Below are 16,423 nucleotides of genomic sequence, written 5' to 3'. Positions count from 1 at the left end.
ACCGATAAACACCACAACATGAATGGATGCATCTCGAAAACACTAAGCTAAGTGAAAGACACCAGTTGCCAAGGACTATGTATTGTATAATTCCATGTCTACAAAATGTCCTGACAGGGAAATCCACAGAAACAGAGCTAGATTAGTGGTGCTCAGGGGCTGGGAAGATGGAGGGCTTGGGCATGATTACGGGATGTGGGTTTATTTTGCGGTTGGTGCAAATGTTCTAAAATTGATTGTAGTGATGGGTACACAACTCTGTGAATAAACTAAAAGCTGCTGAATGGTATACTTTTTTTTTTTTATTTTTTAGTTTTTGAGACAGAGTCTTACTTTGTCACCCAGGCTGGAGTGCAGTAGTGCCATCTTGACTCACTGCAACCTCTGCCTTCTGGGTTCAAGTGATTCTCCTGCCTCAGCCTCCCAAGTATCTGGGATTACAGGCACATGACACCACGTCCAGCTAAGTTTTGTATTTTTAGTAGAGACAGGGTTTTCCTATGTTGGCCAGGTTGGTCTCAAACTCGTGACCTAAAGTGATCCACCCGCCTCAGCCTCCCAAAGTGCTGGGATTACAGGCGTGAGCCACCGAGTCCAGCCTGAAATGGTATGCTTTAAACGAGTGAATGGTATGGTTTGTGAATTATATCAAATGCAACAGTTAGAAGTGTTGACAGGTGACACTCCTGTCCTTGGGGGTGACAGGATGATGTTATGGCCAGAGCAGATCAGGAGTCGGCTGTGGCTGCTTAGCCAGGGGTTTGCATCCCACAGGACTCCAGGGACTCTGGAGGGAGAAACATGACGGAAACAGACATCCCCGTGCCTGGGTGGGAGAGGTGCTAAGCAGGTTTCCAGACACTGAAGGAAAATCCATGCCCAAAAGAAGACTCTCCTGGAAATCCAATGAAGAAAGACCGATTCGGACTCCCAGTACTCAGGGCTGATTACCGAGTCATGGAAGTTCAGCCTGCATGTCATGTGGCCCTTTAAGAAAGATTCCTCGGTCTTGAGGAGCACAAGTCCCACCTCCCTCTTCCCCAGGGTTGCACATGAAAGGTCACAAAGAAAAGGCTCTCAGTTTTGCCACCTCTGAAAGCCCAGACACTTCAGCCTGCATCTGGGAGAATCAGTGGCACGTTCAGACCTCAAGTAGAAACCAATACATTCCTTCTCAGCCATGGAAATGGCAAATATTCAATGAGCACATCCAGCAAATCTCTTCAAAGAAGTATTCATGGAAACTACAGACAAGACTTAATGGGAGAGCCAATGTAATAGAGCCATGTAAACGCTTTACGGGTGGTCCACAATGATATCCACAAAACCCATCGTTTCTCTCTCTGGACTCACAGCTGGACAGCTCTTCCCAGCTGCCTCGCAGCCAGGTGTGGTCACTGACTGAGTTCCAGCCAGTGGGAGTGACGTGTGTCACTTCCTGCTGTCCAGAAACCCTTGTGGGTGGCTTCCCCATGCCCTTCCTGTCCTTTGTGCTGTTTGGATGCAGACATAGGTGAGACCCCTGAGGACGGCAGAGCCACACGATAGCACAGCCTCAACCCTGGATGACAGAATGAAGGAGAACTCCCTCACCATCATTAGAACACATGACCAAGGCTGGTCCGTGAATGAGAAGGGAACTTCCACTGCGTTGTTCAATCCCACGTTAGGGTCTCTTGATTACAGCAGCCCAGCCTCATACAACTAATACATCAATCTTAAGAGTGACATCAGGCTGGGCGCAGTGGCTCACGCCTGTAATCCCAGCACTTTGGGAGGCCAAAGAGGGAGGATTGCTTGATCCCAGGAGTTTAAGACCAGCCTGGTCAACATAGAAAGACCCCCATACCTACACAAAAATTAAAATTAGCCAGGTGTAGTGACATGTGTCTGTATTCCCAGGTACCCGGGAGGCTGAGGTGGGAGGATCACCTGAGCCCAGGAGGCTCAGGAAAGATACTCTCCCTCTCTCTAAAAAAAATAAATAAATAAAAATAAAATAAAATAAAATAAAAAAAATATATATAGAGAGAGTGACATCAAAGGAGTTCAATTTTTGGTGTGTGAATTCCAGAGGGGTAACTTAGCTCCTGTCCACTGTGAAACAGAAGAAACATTAGTGGTTTGAGACTAATTATTTTACAAATATTTCCCCCCTTAATTTCCAAGTTCCTGCATGGAAAATGGGAGGAATAGAGCTGATTGTAATATTCTCCTTTGCATTTTCATGCATTTTTGAAGTAGTGTATAATAATCACAATACCTTTATAAGGAAAACATTATTAAAATACAACAGAACTGAAGACTAGATAAACAGGTCCATGAAATGCAACAGACATATCAGTAACAACCCATGATAGTAATGAAACTTGATATATAATGAAGATCACATCATAAACCAGTAGTGAAAAAAACTTTTCAATACACAGCATGAGAAAAGCTGAATTCCTACATGCAGAAATATAAAATTAGTTTGCTACATCCCACAACATGAAGAAAAAAACCCACAAATTCCAAATGAGTGAAAGACCCAAACTTGGAAAACAAAACCTTAAAACTGAAGGCGATGATGTCCATTTACTCCACATCTTTCTAGTGCCTAGAACAGTGTCTGGCATATAGTAGAGGTTCAAGTAAACATCTGTCAAATGAATAAGTGAAAGAATTAAACGATAACTTCATAATGTCAGTGAAGGAAATAATTACTCAAACAAGGACTCAAAAGTACAAACCATAAGAGATAATAACTTTTGACTACACCAAAGTTAAATATTTCATGGTAAAGTGATTATAAAAAAAATTTTATGTCACAGAATGAGGTCAGACATTTATAACACAAATGAGAAAGTATTACCAATCAGAATATATACAAAGGTCTTTTCTCCTTCACATTTTATTTCTAGGATGGTAGAGAAAGACAACATTATATTCTGGCCAGGACTGCAGGCATTAGGTAGAGTTTGGCTACTTGGGTTTGAATCCTGACTCCACAAGTTCCCAGCTGTGTGACTTTCAGTTTATTACTTAACCTCTCTGTGCTCCAGTTTCTGTAGCTGTAAAAGGATGATGTTTTCAAAAACCAGTATTAGGCCAGGTGTGGTGGTTAATGTCTGTAATCCCAGCATTTGGGAGGACAAGGCAGTAGGACTGCTTGAGTCCAGGAGTTCAAGACCAGCTTGAGCAACACAGCAAGACCTAGTATTTACAAAAAATAAAAAATTAGCTGGGCATGGTGGTGTGTGCCTCTGGTCCCAGCTACTTGGAAAGTTGAGGTGGGAGGATCACTTGAGCCCAGGAGTTTGAGGCTGCAGTGAGCCGTGCTTGTGCCACTACAGTCAGACTGGGCAACAGAATGAGACCCTGTCTGAAATAAATAGTATTAGAAAAAATGTGAGGATAAAAAGAATTCATACATTTAAGAATTTAGTATAGTAGCTGGCACACAGAAATCATCTGGTAGAAGCCAGCTATTATTATGATTGTACTGCTTTAATTTTTAAATATAATTTATTGCTAGCTGGAACTGTATTGTTTCTCTCTAACTAGAATGTAAGATCCATAAAACAGTGTTTTCCATTGTATTCCTAGCACCGAAAACAGTGTCTGACATATAAAAGATCCTCAATAACTATTTGCTAGATGAATGACAAATCAATAAAAAAATCATTAAGAAAAAGACAAAAGACTGACAGAAGAATGGGCTGACAATATGAATAAGCACTCCACAAAAGAGGCAGCCTTAACAACCAATAAGCTTATGAAAACATGCTCAATTTCACCCATTGATTTGGCAAACATTTTAGAGTCTAAGAATATCAGAAGAATGTGAGGAAAGGGAACACTCACATGCTGTTGGTAAAATGTAAACTGAAACAACCACTTTGTAGAGCAGTCTGGCATTGCTGCTGCCACCAACACCGCTGCCACCACCACCACCACCATCATCACCATCACCATATCATTACTAACATCATCACCATTATCACCACCACCATCACCACTACCATTGCCATCATCACCATCACTGCCACCATCACCACTACCATTGCCATCATCACCATCACTGCCACCATCACTACAATCACATCATCATCACCACCAACATCACCATCACTATCATCACCACCACCACTGCCACCACTGCCATAACCACCATCATCACCATCACCATAACATTACTAACATCATAACTAACACCATTATCACCACCACCATTGCCACTACCATTGCCATCATCACCATCACTGCCACCATCATCACCATCACTACAATCACATCATCACCACCATCATCACCATCACTATCAACACCACCACCACCACTGCCATTACCACCATCATCACCATCATATCATTACTGCCATCATTGCCATTATCATCATCACCATCATCACCACCATCGCCACTACCATTGCCATCACCACCATCATCACCACCACTGCCACCACCACTGCCATTACTCCTATCATCACCATCATCATATCATTACTACCATCATCACCATTATCATCATCACCATCATCACCACCATCGCCACTACCATTGCCATCACCACCATCACTGCCACCATCATCACCATCACTATTATCACCATCACATCACCATCACCATCATCAGCACCATCACTATCACTACCACCACTTCCATCACCATCATTACCATCTTACCATTTCTGCCATCACTATTATCATCACCATCACCATTAGCACCATCGCCACTACCATTGCCATCACCATTACTGCCACCATCAACACCATCACATCATCACCACCACCATCACTACCCCCATCATCATCACCATCACCATCATCACCACCATCTTATCATTTCTACCATCATCACCATTATCATCACTGTCACCATCAGCACCATTGCCACTACCATCACCATCACTGCCACCATCAACACCATCACATCATCATCATCACCATCACATCATCACCACCACCATCACTACACCCATCATCATCACCATCACCACCACCACCACCGCCATCACCACCATCACTGCCGCCATCATCACCATCACATCATCATCACCACCATCACTACTGCCATTATGGTCACCATCACCATCATTACCACCACCACCACTGCCGCCATCACTACCATCACCATCACCATCATCATTATTGCCACCATTACCACCATCATCATCATCACCACCATCATCACCATCACCATCATAATCATCACCACAGCAGGTAACATGCTGCAACACTCATTATGTGTCAGGCATGGTACCAAGCACCCTAGAGATAACAACTTCGTAAACTGTCACACTGGGAGGTAAATGCTATTATTATTCCCATTTCATAGATGAGGAAACTGAAGTAGAGAGAAGTTAAGTAATTTACTGAAGGTCACATGGCTAATAATGGCACAACCAGGACTTGAATCCAGACAGTCTGGCTCCAAAATCCACATAATTACTACCCTACATTGTCTCTCATTTACGTACGTCCTTGGGTTGACCATCTTTTCAGATTACTGGCAATTTTTAGGTCTTCTTTTGTAAACTGTCTAATTGTGATCTCTGGACATTTTTTATTCACCTGTTTTACGGAATTGTAATAGATCTTTGTGCTACGTGTGTGCACATGCCCTGGTGTTCTGGTTGGAATACCAAAACACTTCACCAGAAGGAATAACACTACTAGGAAGAAAATATGAGGTTTTGGTACAGTGGATAAAAAACAAAGGTAACCCAAGGTACATCAGACTACCTGCTGCTGGAAGAGAATTCACACCCACAGTTGGGGAAGTTGGCTAAGGTTGACTCAGGTTATCAGGCTGTACTGGCCAAAGTTGGTCCTCATCCTGGATTGGGGCACCCCTCTTACCTAAGTTGATCATGTGACCATCAAATTCAATAATGGCTTTCACCTGCAGTTCAGGATTTGAAGAAGTCACACAAATGAGTTTGTTTTTGTCAGTGGCTCATTTGTGTAATTCCAGTATGAGTTTCTTCACTCTTTTTTTCCCAAGTGTAATGCAGAGTCCAGAGCAGGAAGCCAACCTTCCAGCTGTCATCATCTGGCTGCACTATGGCCTCATCTAAAGTAGGATTTCAGCTCCACCATGGGTTTGGTAGCTTCAACCCATACTTAGTGCGTCCCTTCTCCTCTTGCGATTGGTGTAGGGAGTATCTACAAAGCAACATCGTCTCTGTGCAAAGCAGTAAGTCACGGACAAGCCCCAGAAGGCTCAAGAGCTCAGAGCTGTCCCAGAAGTGTATGGCCAGTGAGGGACAGAGATCATCAACAAAGATCCATCAAGCAGGCAGGTGGCTGCAGCTATTGAGGCTACAGCTTTGGATAAAGGTGACTGTGAGAGTAGCCAATAATTTAAATCTTTACACGGGTGTTAGCAGCAGAGGATGCCTAGCTCTAGACAATGGCTGAACAATAAGCCCTGGAATCAATACAAGCGTGGCTGGAAAAGAGGAATCTTGATGATCCCCTTTGCTAGCTTCTAGTCCAGTTTGTTAACTAGTCCCTTTTTGCTAGCTTCTGGTCTAGTTTACTAACTCATCCCTCTTCTTACACATTGGGCTGTTCCAAGTTTTTGATTCTTCTAAACCTGTACCGTATTTGTATTGGAAATGTGGGAATGTATACTCTATCTCATTAGCTTCCTCCTTTCTGTTTTTGTTTGTTTGGTTTGTTTTGTTTTTTGAGACAGAGTTTCACTCTTGCTGCCCATTCTGCAGTGCAATGGCGCCATCTTGGCTCACTGCAATCTCCGCCTCCTGGGTTCAAGTAAATCTCCTGCCTCGGCCTCCCGAGTAGCTGGGATTACAGGCATGCACCATCATACTGGCTAATTTTGTATTTTTAGTAGAGACGGGGTTTCTCCATGTTGGTCAGGCTGGTGTTGAACTCCTGACCTCAGGTGACCTGCCCAGCTTGGCCCCCCGAAGTGCTAGGATTATAGGTGTGAGACACAGTGCCCAGTCAGCCTCCTCCTTTCATAATTATTTCATTATTATCAAACAATTTTGGTGTCTACATCACATAAAAGCCCAATTCTGATAAGAGACAATGTTAAACTATAATAAACTTTCATACAACACTCATTGGCCAGAAATGCATCTAGCATGAAGTTTAGTTTGTGAAGTAAGACCTGTCTTTGTAACAAAGACAGTGCAAGATCAGAATACAGGAAGAAATATTTTAAGTGCTTTAAAATTTTGTTATTTACATATCTTTAAGATCATTATATACAATTGAAGATGAAATTCAAATTGTTCAGCCGTTTGACAGACAAACAGGGATAGATCCGTGGCTTATGAGCCTCAAGGGAGCTGGTGGCTCACAAGCATCAAGTTGTAGATGGTTTTAAAAAGAAAAAAAAACAGTTGGCCGGATGTGGTGGCTCACGCCTGTAATCCCAACACTTTGGGAGGCCGTGGCGGGAGGATCACCTAAGGTCAGGAGTTGGAGAACAGCCTGGCCAACATGGTGAAACCCTGTCTCTACCAAAAACATAAAAAATTAGCTGGGTGTGGTGGCACGCACCTGTAATCCCAGCTACTCGGGAGGCTGAGGCAGGAGAACTGCTTGAACCTGGGAGACAAAAGTTGCAGTGAGCCGAGATCATACCACTGCACTCCAGCCTGGGCGATAGAGTAAAACTCTGTCTTAAAAAAAAAAAAAAAAAAAAAGGTTGTAATACACACAGAAGTGAGATAGCTTGGTCCAAGGCTGGTATATGAGCGTGTGATATGTGTTCAAGGGCAAAGGCCAGAGATGAGAGACAGAGAAAACAGTTTCTATGAGCAAAGTCAAAGGTCAAAGACAAGTTGGTGAGGCTGTACAAATGGCGCTTTTCACCAGGAATCACAAAGGTGAACCTGGAGTCCTCAAACACAAAAGGAAATGCACCTCCCAGATCCAGAACGGAGCCAGAGGTCATGGTCCGCTCTGGGATGGTAGAGGAAAGAAACAGAAATTTTTAAAAAACAGAGAAAGACCACAGAGCTCTGAGAAGTTGTCTACAAGACAAGAAGCAAGTGGCAGTGTCTAGAAGGGATGGCTTAAACCTGGGACAAGCAGGACTGGGGTCTCTCCTTTGCAAAAATGTATCTTTTCCCCTTATCCTTAGGAAGTGACAGCAAAAAGTCAACTCAAGAAGAACCCTGGGGTCTGATGGGACCCTGATGCATAAAGTCTGTGGTTTTCTCAGAGCTATTCCCTCTCAGAACCTTCCCCAGCCTTCCGTTATCCCTGAGGATGGGGTCAGGCCCAGGACAAAGTATGTACTTGTCAAATCATGAATTTTAAAGACAAATGGCTCCCTTTAAGCAGTCTGTTTCATTTACCAATGAAGACACTCATCCCCGGAGGGGTTAACTGACTTCCGAAGTCCAAGTGAGGGTTAGTGAAGGAAGCTTTTTGGTTCCTGGTTTAATACTCATCTCAACACACCACACTGCCTTCCTAAAACTTAACTGAGAAAGATTTTTAAATATTTTTTAGGAAACAGTCTGGAGAGGTGATACATGTTCAAGGATATTAACTTCAGCCCTGTGTTCTAGCACAAAAGACTGAAAACTACCTTACTGTCTACTAACAGGGGACAGATTAAAGAGGTAATGGTATATCCACTCAATGCTACAATATACAGTAGCCCCCCACCCTTTTTTCGGAATGGAGGTTTAATAGAAGAGAAAGAGAAAGAGAAACAGCTCTCTCTATATATGGAGAGAGGAGTCTCTGAGTGGAAAGGATCCATATACAGCCTTTTTAAAAAGGAGGTTGGAGCTGAACATGGTGGCTCACGCCTATAATCCCAGCAACTCCAGAGGATCACTTGAAGTCAGGAGTTCAAGACCGGCCTGGGTAACACAGTGAGACATCCACCCCCGCAAACTCTAAAAACATACAATAAAACTAAAAGGAGGTTGATCTATGTATTTTGATATATAATGATCTCCGAGATAGGCTATTAAGTGAAAAATTAAGAGGCATGCTGCCATTTGTGTTGAAGGCCTGCGGAGGCACATGTGTGCACATGCCCCCATCCTTGCCAGCACTGGAAGGATGCGCCAAGAGCCTGCAACAGGAGCTGCCTATCGGGGAGAAGTTCAGTGCAGGGAGAATGAGACTTAACTTCGCTGCCTCCCCTTGATGCCTTTTGAATTTTGTACCACATAGCTGACCTTTGAATAGATCATACTACTTACTCAAAACATTACATAATGAAAACACGAAAACATCTCTAAGGCCAAAGTTACACACAGATGTTTTGTTTTATTTGTTGTTTTTTTTGTTTTTTTTTTTTTTAAACAGAATCTCGCTCTGTCACCCAGGCTGGAGTGCAGTGGGTGATCTTGGCTCACTGCAAGCTCCGCCTCCCAGGTTCACGCCATTCTCCTGCCTCATCCTCCCGAGTAGCTGGGACTACAGGCACCCACCACCAGGCCCGCCTAATTTTTTTTTGTATTTTTAGTAGAGACGGGGTTTCACCATGTGAGCCAGGATGGTCTCAATCTCTTGCTCTCGTGATCCGCCCATCTCGGCCTCCCAAAGTGCTGGGGTTACAGGCGTGAGCCACCACACCCGGCCTACACGCAGATGTTTTATTAGTTAGTATACAGGCTGAGCTGTGTAGGCTCTAGTCCCAAAATAACAGTCGCTCACAACACAAGCACATTTAACTTTCGTTAAAAGGTCTCTGCATCCCTCAGTGGGGAAGTTGTGCCCTAAGATTACAGCAGGGCTGAGTCCCTCCATCCTGTCTCCCCTGCCCCAGGATGCTGGCTTGGTGCGGGTGCTCTGGAATAACTTCCTACCACTGGTACGCACATCCCAGCCAGCAGGAGGGATGAGTGGGGCCCTCCAGGTGCCCAGAGCAAACAGTGTCACTGTGGAAGAAGGGGCCCACTGGCAGCCTTGGCCATGAAGCTCCAGCAATAAGGAAATGAATAAATAATGGTACCCTGTATAGAATCACATGACGGGATGGCCAGCCAATTGACCTGACTCAGGTGCAGGCTGTGCGGTGACCCGGAAAGACATTCAAATGACCTTTCAAATGACAACAGATCAATACAAACAATATACAGTAGGCACCCCTTATCCTCAAGAAGGCGTTCCAAGTCTCCCAGGCGATGCCTAAAAGCACGGCTAGTCCCCACTCCTATCCTGCATAGCCTAGGCACAAAGGTATTTTTCCTTTTTCACAATTTTATGGGTAGATTATTATTATTTTTTGTTATTCAGTTTTTATTTCATTGTCATAAACTTAACTCTGCAATCCAGCTAGGCATGGAAGTGAACGAGGAAAACATGGGATCCAAAGGGAACTGCAGTGAGAGCACAAAGATTCTAGGATACTGCGAGCAAATGGGGTGGAGGGTGCTCTCCGGAGCTACAGAAGGAATGGTCTGGTGGTGAAGGTAAAACACACGTCAAACTTATTCGAGTTGTCCACAGTCCGCAGTGGCGATCTTCTTGCTGCTCTTGCCATTCCTGGACCCAAAGCGCTCCATGGCCTCCACAATCCTCATGCCTTCTTTCACCTTGCCAGAGACCACATGCTTGCCATCCAACCGCTCGGTCTTGGCTGTGCAGATGAAAAACTGGGAACCGTTTGTGTTGGGTCGAGCATTTGCCATGGACAAGATGCCAGGGCCTGTGTGCTTCAGGATGAAGTTCTCATCATCAAATTTATCCCTGTAGACGAACTTGCCACCACTGCCATTATGGCATGTGAAGTCACCACCCTGACACATAAGCCCTAGATTAATTCTGTGAAAGCAGGAACCCTTATAACCAAATCCTTTCTCTCCAGTGCTCACAGCACGAAAGTTTTCTGTCTTTGGAACCTTGTCTGCAAACAGCTTGAAGGAGACACGCCCCAAGGGCTCGCCGTTGACGACCATGTTGAAGAACATGGTAGGGTTGACCATGGCTGATAGTACAGGGCTCCGGGCAGCAGTGGCATCTGCAAAGCCTTTTTTGTTTTGTTTTTTTTTAAGAGCCTGGGTCTCACTCTGTCACCCAGGCTGAAGTGCAGTGATGCAATCACAGCTCACTGCAGCCTTGAACTTCTGGGCTCAAGTGATCTTCCCGCCTCAGCCTCCTGAGTAGCTAGGAATACAGGTGTATGCCACTATGCCTGGCTAATTTTTTTTTTTTTTTTTTCTGTAGAGGCAGGATCTTGCTATATTACCCAGGCTGATCTCGAACTCCCGGGTTCAAGTGATTCTCCCACCTTGGCCTCCCAAATCGGTGGGATTATAGGCATGAGCCACTGCACCTGGCTCCAAGGATTCCTTCTTATAACCACAGTATACGATCTTCTTTTCTTATTGAGAACGTTCACCTTTTCACTTAAGAAAGCACTTTATGGCTTCTCTACGGTGTATCCAAATTGCCAGTGCCACTCCTCTTATGCTTTAGGGCCATGAGGAAGTAAAGTAAGGGTGACTTGACAACAAGCACTGTGATTCCAAGACAGTGAATCTCATCACAGAGATGGCTACTAAGTGAGCTGCAGGTGGGGACGCTGGCACAGGGAGGAGTCGCATCCAGGGTGGGACAGGGTGTGATGGTCCGAGATTTCATCACGCTACTCGGAAGGGCATGAAATTGAAAACTCAGGCATTGCTTCTGGAATTTTCCATTAAATATTTTCAAACGGACGAAGGGTAACTGCAACTGCAGAAAGCAAAATCACAGATAAGGGGGTGATGTGGTTTGGGTGTATCCCCACCCAAATCTCACACTGAATTGTTGGGAGCAAGCCCCCAAAATCTGGCCATAAACTGGCCTCAAAACTGGCCATAAACAAAATCTCTACGGCACTATAACATGTTCTTAACGGCCCTAACACCCAAGCTGGAAGGTTGTGGGTTTACGGGAATGAGGGCAAAGAACACCTGCCCCGCCCAGGGCGGAAAACCGCTTAAAGGCATTCTTAAGCCACAAACAAAAAGCATGAGCGATCTGCGTCTAAAGGGTGTGTTTCTGCTGCAATTAATTCAGTCCATCCCTTTGTTTCCCTTAAGGGATACTTTTAATTAATTTAATATCTATAGAAACAATGCCAATAACTGGTTTGCTGTTAATAAATATGTGGGTAAATCTCTGTTTGGGGCTCTCAGCTCTGAAGGCTGTGAGACCCCTGATTCCCCACTTCACACCTCTATATTTCTGTGTGTGTGTGTCTTTAATTCCTCTAGCGCCGCTGGGTTAGGGTCTCCCCAACCGAGCTGGTCTCGACATTGAATTGTAGTTCCCATAATCCCCACGTGTTGTGGGAAGGACCCGGCGGGAAGTAACCGAATCATGGGGGGGGGTTACCCTCATGCTGTACTCGTGACAGTGAGTGAGTTCTCTTTTATAAAGGGCTTTCACCCGCCTCACTCTCATTCTCTCTCCTGCCACCCTGTGAAGAAGGATGCATTTGCTTCCCCTTCTGCCATGAGTGTAAGTTTCCTGAGGCCTCTCCAGCCCTGCAGAACTGTGAGTCGATTAAACCTCTTTCCTTTAAAAATTACCCAGTCTAACGCACATCCTTATAGCAGCATGAGAACTGATTAATACAGGACTAATATACTGCTATATTTGCATTTTTGTAAATATTTATAAACAGGAAAATGTATATACGAATATACCAAGGCATGGCGTTTTTGCTTAGTGATTCATTCGAATGTTCTACATTAAAAATGTGGTTTCGCGTAAAGAACTTTTTAAAAACTTCACTTGGAAACTGAAACAAGCACTCTGCTTTCGCTGGTTCTTTTTTCAGTTTTCTTAAAATGTTAAATAAGTACCCCTAAAGTAGTGAAGAGCAAGTATCGTATCCCCCTGCCCTCCCAAAAAAAGAAACAGTAAAGGAAAAACCTGTGGAAATTTCTTATATTAACTGAATCCCCATCCTTCTCTGGGAAGGCACTGTATGAGCTGGAACACTGAGGAAACACAGCCACGGGAATAAAGAAGTCCCGATTTCCCCGGGGCATGTGAGTTTAAGCCAGAACGGAAGCGCACTAAACAAAACAGAAACTGTAAAGGTGACATCCCAATTCAGCCCTTGAGTCCAACCAGATTTTCTCCTAAGGTTGGGAAAGCATGACAGGCCACTAACTTACTCAAAGCACCCACAAAAAGCCACCATCAAGGGCAGATTGGGCATAGGCTGCAGCACTGGGGTACAGGTGGGCTGAAGTGGGTACCTCCCGGCAGCACTTTCACCCAGGAGATTCCATGGGCCATGTCACTTCTCACAGGAACCTGGCTTCATGGAACTCGGAATGATGGTGATGCTGGGGGCAGAGGCTCCAGAGAAAGGGGTGCTGATATGTACGAGGCTAAAGGTAAGGCAGTCAGAAAAGAGATGATTAAGCCATGAAAGAAGCAAAAAAAGAAAAAAACTTGTTACGAATTACACTGATGCTATAAAATAAATGGAGTCCTTTAAGGGACTAGAGAGAATAGAGTTCCTAATTATTGACTTGCAATAGTCTTTAAGCAAAGAAATGTATGATTTTTTAAAAATTAATTCACTGACCCATTACGCTGGTGAATTTTGGCTCCAAAGGTGTTCAGGTTGGTAATCAATCTATGACTTGTAAAGAAAAAGACCTTGAGACATTATCAAATTACTCTTATCGAGAGTCCATGAGACTGTAGTTTAGTGAAAAGCAACAGATTTACAGTCAGATAGACTAAAAAGCTAAGTTTGAATTTGAGTTATGGCCTGGATAACTTATGAAAACTGATAAGCCTCAGTCTCTTCATTTGTTATTGTAATGAGTCAACCAGGGAAAATATATAAGGCCGGGCATGGTGGCTCACGCTTGTAGACCCAGCACTTTGGAAGGCTGAAGGAGGGCAGATCACTTGAGGTCAGGAGTTCAAGATCAGCCTGGCCAACATGGCGAAAACCCATTTTGACTAAAAACACAAAAGTTAGCCGGGCATGGTGGCAGGCACCTGTAATCCCAGCTACTTGGGAGGCTGAGGCAGGAAAATCCCCTGAACCCAGGAGGCAGAGGCTGCAGAGAGCCAAGATCACGCCACTGCACTCCAGCCTGGGTGACAGACTGATACTCTATCTCAAAAAAAAAAAAAAAAAGAAAGAAAAAGAAAAATACTTAAGCATATACCAAGAGCTCAAAAAATTAGTTATCATTTAAAAATGTGGGGTCCTATAGAGCCGAACAAAACTAAAAACTCTACAGCCAAAGTCCTCTCCATGAGAAGTAGAAAAAGAAAAGCCTTCACCTATTATTAAAGCATATAAAATAAAGACAATTTGAAATACATTTGTCAATGGGAATTAAGAGCTATTGGAATCCATTCTGCAAATCTTTAGCAAGTTACAGACACAGGCAAGGTACCAGCTATCCCAAGGACTGGAGACTGAAAGTGCTGCCTCCGTGCATACAGTCTACCTGTGAGTAGACAGGCAGACACATGCTGTGTTCTGTAGACATGTTTTGAGGTGTGTCTAAGTTCAGGCTGCTATTACAGACTACGATAGACCGATTACTTAAAGAACAGACATTTATTTCTTGTAGTTCTGGAGGCTCGAAGTCCACCAAGATCACGGTGCTAGCAGGGTCAGCTTTTTGGTGAGGGCGTCATTCTTGGCAGAGGAACAATGTGCTGGACTCTTAATCACTTCATAAGCACACACTGATCCCATTCATGGGGGCTCCACCCTTGTGAGCTATTTACCACCCAAAGGTGCCACCTCCAGACACCATCACGTTGCGGATTTAGGCTTCAGCATATGGATTGGGAAGGACATACAATTCAGTCCCAGCAAGATGCCAGCATTGCTCACTATGTTCTTCCCTGAAAACTCCCTTTGCCCACAGGTCTCACCAAAGGTGTGGCCCTCAGTGACCATGTTGTACCACACAATACCCTCCTACTCCTCCCTTTCCATTCTCCACCACAGCGGCCTGGATCATGCCTGGATAATCCCTTTCTTGGCCAGAAACCAGTGAGATCCTTTCTGGAGAATCTGAACTAAGGAACAGATGCTTGGGGCAGTCTAGTTGATAGAGAGGGAGGCAGAGAGGGAGAGAGGTTAGAAAGGCAGACGGACCTTGGGTACTTGACTTTCTAATGTCTAATTCTAATAAAGTCCAGCCATACTTTATTTTCAGATAACCTATTGTATATTTAAATAAAACTTGCTTGTTTGTGTGTTTGTTTTCTTGAGACAGAGTCTCACTCTGTCGCCCAGGCTCACTGAAGTACAGTGGTACAATCTCGGCTCACTGCAGTGTGTGCTTATAAAGTGATCTCCATCTCCCAGGTTCAAGCAGTTCTGCCTCAGCCTCCCGAGTAGCTGGGATTACAGGTGCCCGCCATCACGCCGGACTAATTTTTGTATTTTCAGTAGAGATGGGGTTTCAGCATGTAGCCCAGGCTGCTCTAGAACTTCTGAACTCAGGTGATTCACCCGCCCTGGCCTCCCAAAGTGCGGGAATTACAGGCGTGAGCCACTGCACCCAGCGAAATAAAATCTTTTACTCCAGCTGGTTGGTAGATGCTACACACACACTAAGCAACAGACGCAAAGACCCACGTTCCCCATTTGCGATTGCGGACAAGGCACTCACCTCTTGGAGCCACAGCCTGGCTCAGGAGAACGAGAGTCTGCCCGAGTGGAGGGCTGGGGAGTTAAAGTGATAGCAACTGGGAAAGATGTCATGGGACGGATACACTCACTAAGAGGTAGAGGGCCTCTGACAGGGGTCAACGCCTTCGGTCATAGTGACTGCGGAAGGCTTCATGAAAGAAAGGACATTTGGGCTGATCTTGAATTTAGAGAAGAGGAGAAGAAAGATCAGGAGACACTCTCAGAAGCAGAGGAAGCCATGGCCCACAGAAATGCGTGGGCAGTAACATTCCCGTTGGTGAACAACGATGTCTGACACTGAATTCAAAGTTGTTTTCTGCGCTACTCTATAATCAGACCTCCCTCCCTCCCCATGAGCCAAAAATGCTTCAGCAAATGCTGTACACAATAGCTGGATTTTAGTGATTCCTGGGAGGAGGGTGGTGAGAGACACAGAACTGAAGATAACCATGTTCCACCCAAGGTCAAACGTTGAACAAAAAGAGCACACTAAGGACACACAGGCACAAGGAGCCCAGTGATGGGGTAAACTGGCTGCAGTGTGGGTGTGCTTGAGGACCATGAAAACTTAAGACCCCAAGAAACCCCCATGAACATGTATCAGCTTGGGCCATTTTGTTTAGGTACTAAAGGAAAGGTGCCAGGCTCGGTGGCTCATGCCTGTAATCCCAGCACTTTGGGAGGCTGGGGTGGGGAGATCACCTGAGGTCAGGGGTTCAAGACTAGCCCGGCCAACATGGTGAAACCCCATCTCTACTAAAAATACAAAAATTAGCTGGGCGTGGTAGTGCATGCCTGTAATCCTGGCTACTCGG

At 44.8% G+C, this 16,423-nt stretch overlaps 1 pseudogene; it reads right to left on the bottom strand.

The window, feature by feature from the left end:
- Positions 1–10,419: 10,419 nt before the first annotated feature.
- Positions 10,420–10,926, bottom strand: LOC105530538 (annotated as a pseudogene).
- Positions 10,927–16,423: the final 5,497 nt, after the last annotated feature.

This window comes from Mandrillus leucophaeus, unplaced genomic scaffold (genome assembly GCF_000951045.1).
Source record: "Mandrillus leucophaeus isolate KB7577 unplaced genomic scaffold, Mleu.le_1.0 Scaffold83, whole genome shotgun sequence".
NCBI classification, from domain to species: Eukaryota; Metazoa; Chordata; class Mammalia; order Primates; family Cercopithecidae; genus Mandrillus; species Mandrillus leucophaeus.
The sequence above is the reverse complement of the archived record's forward strand: the minus strand, read 5'-3'. Positions and strand labels throughout refer to the sequence as shown.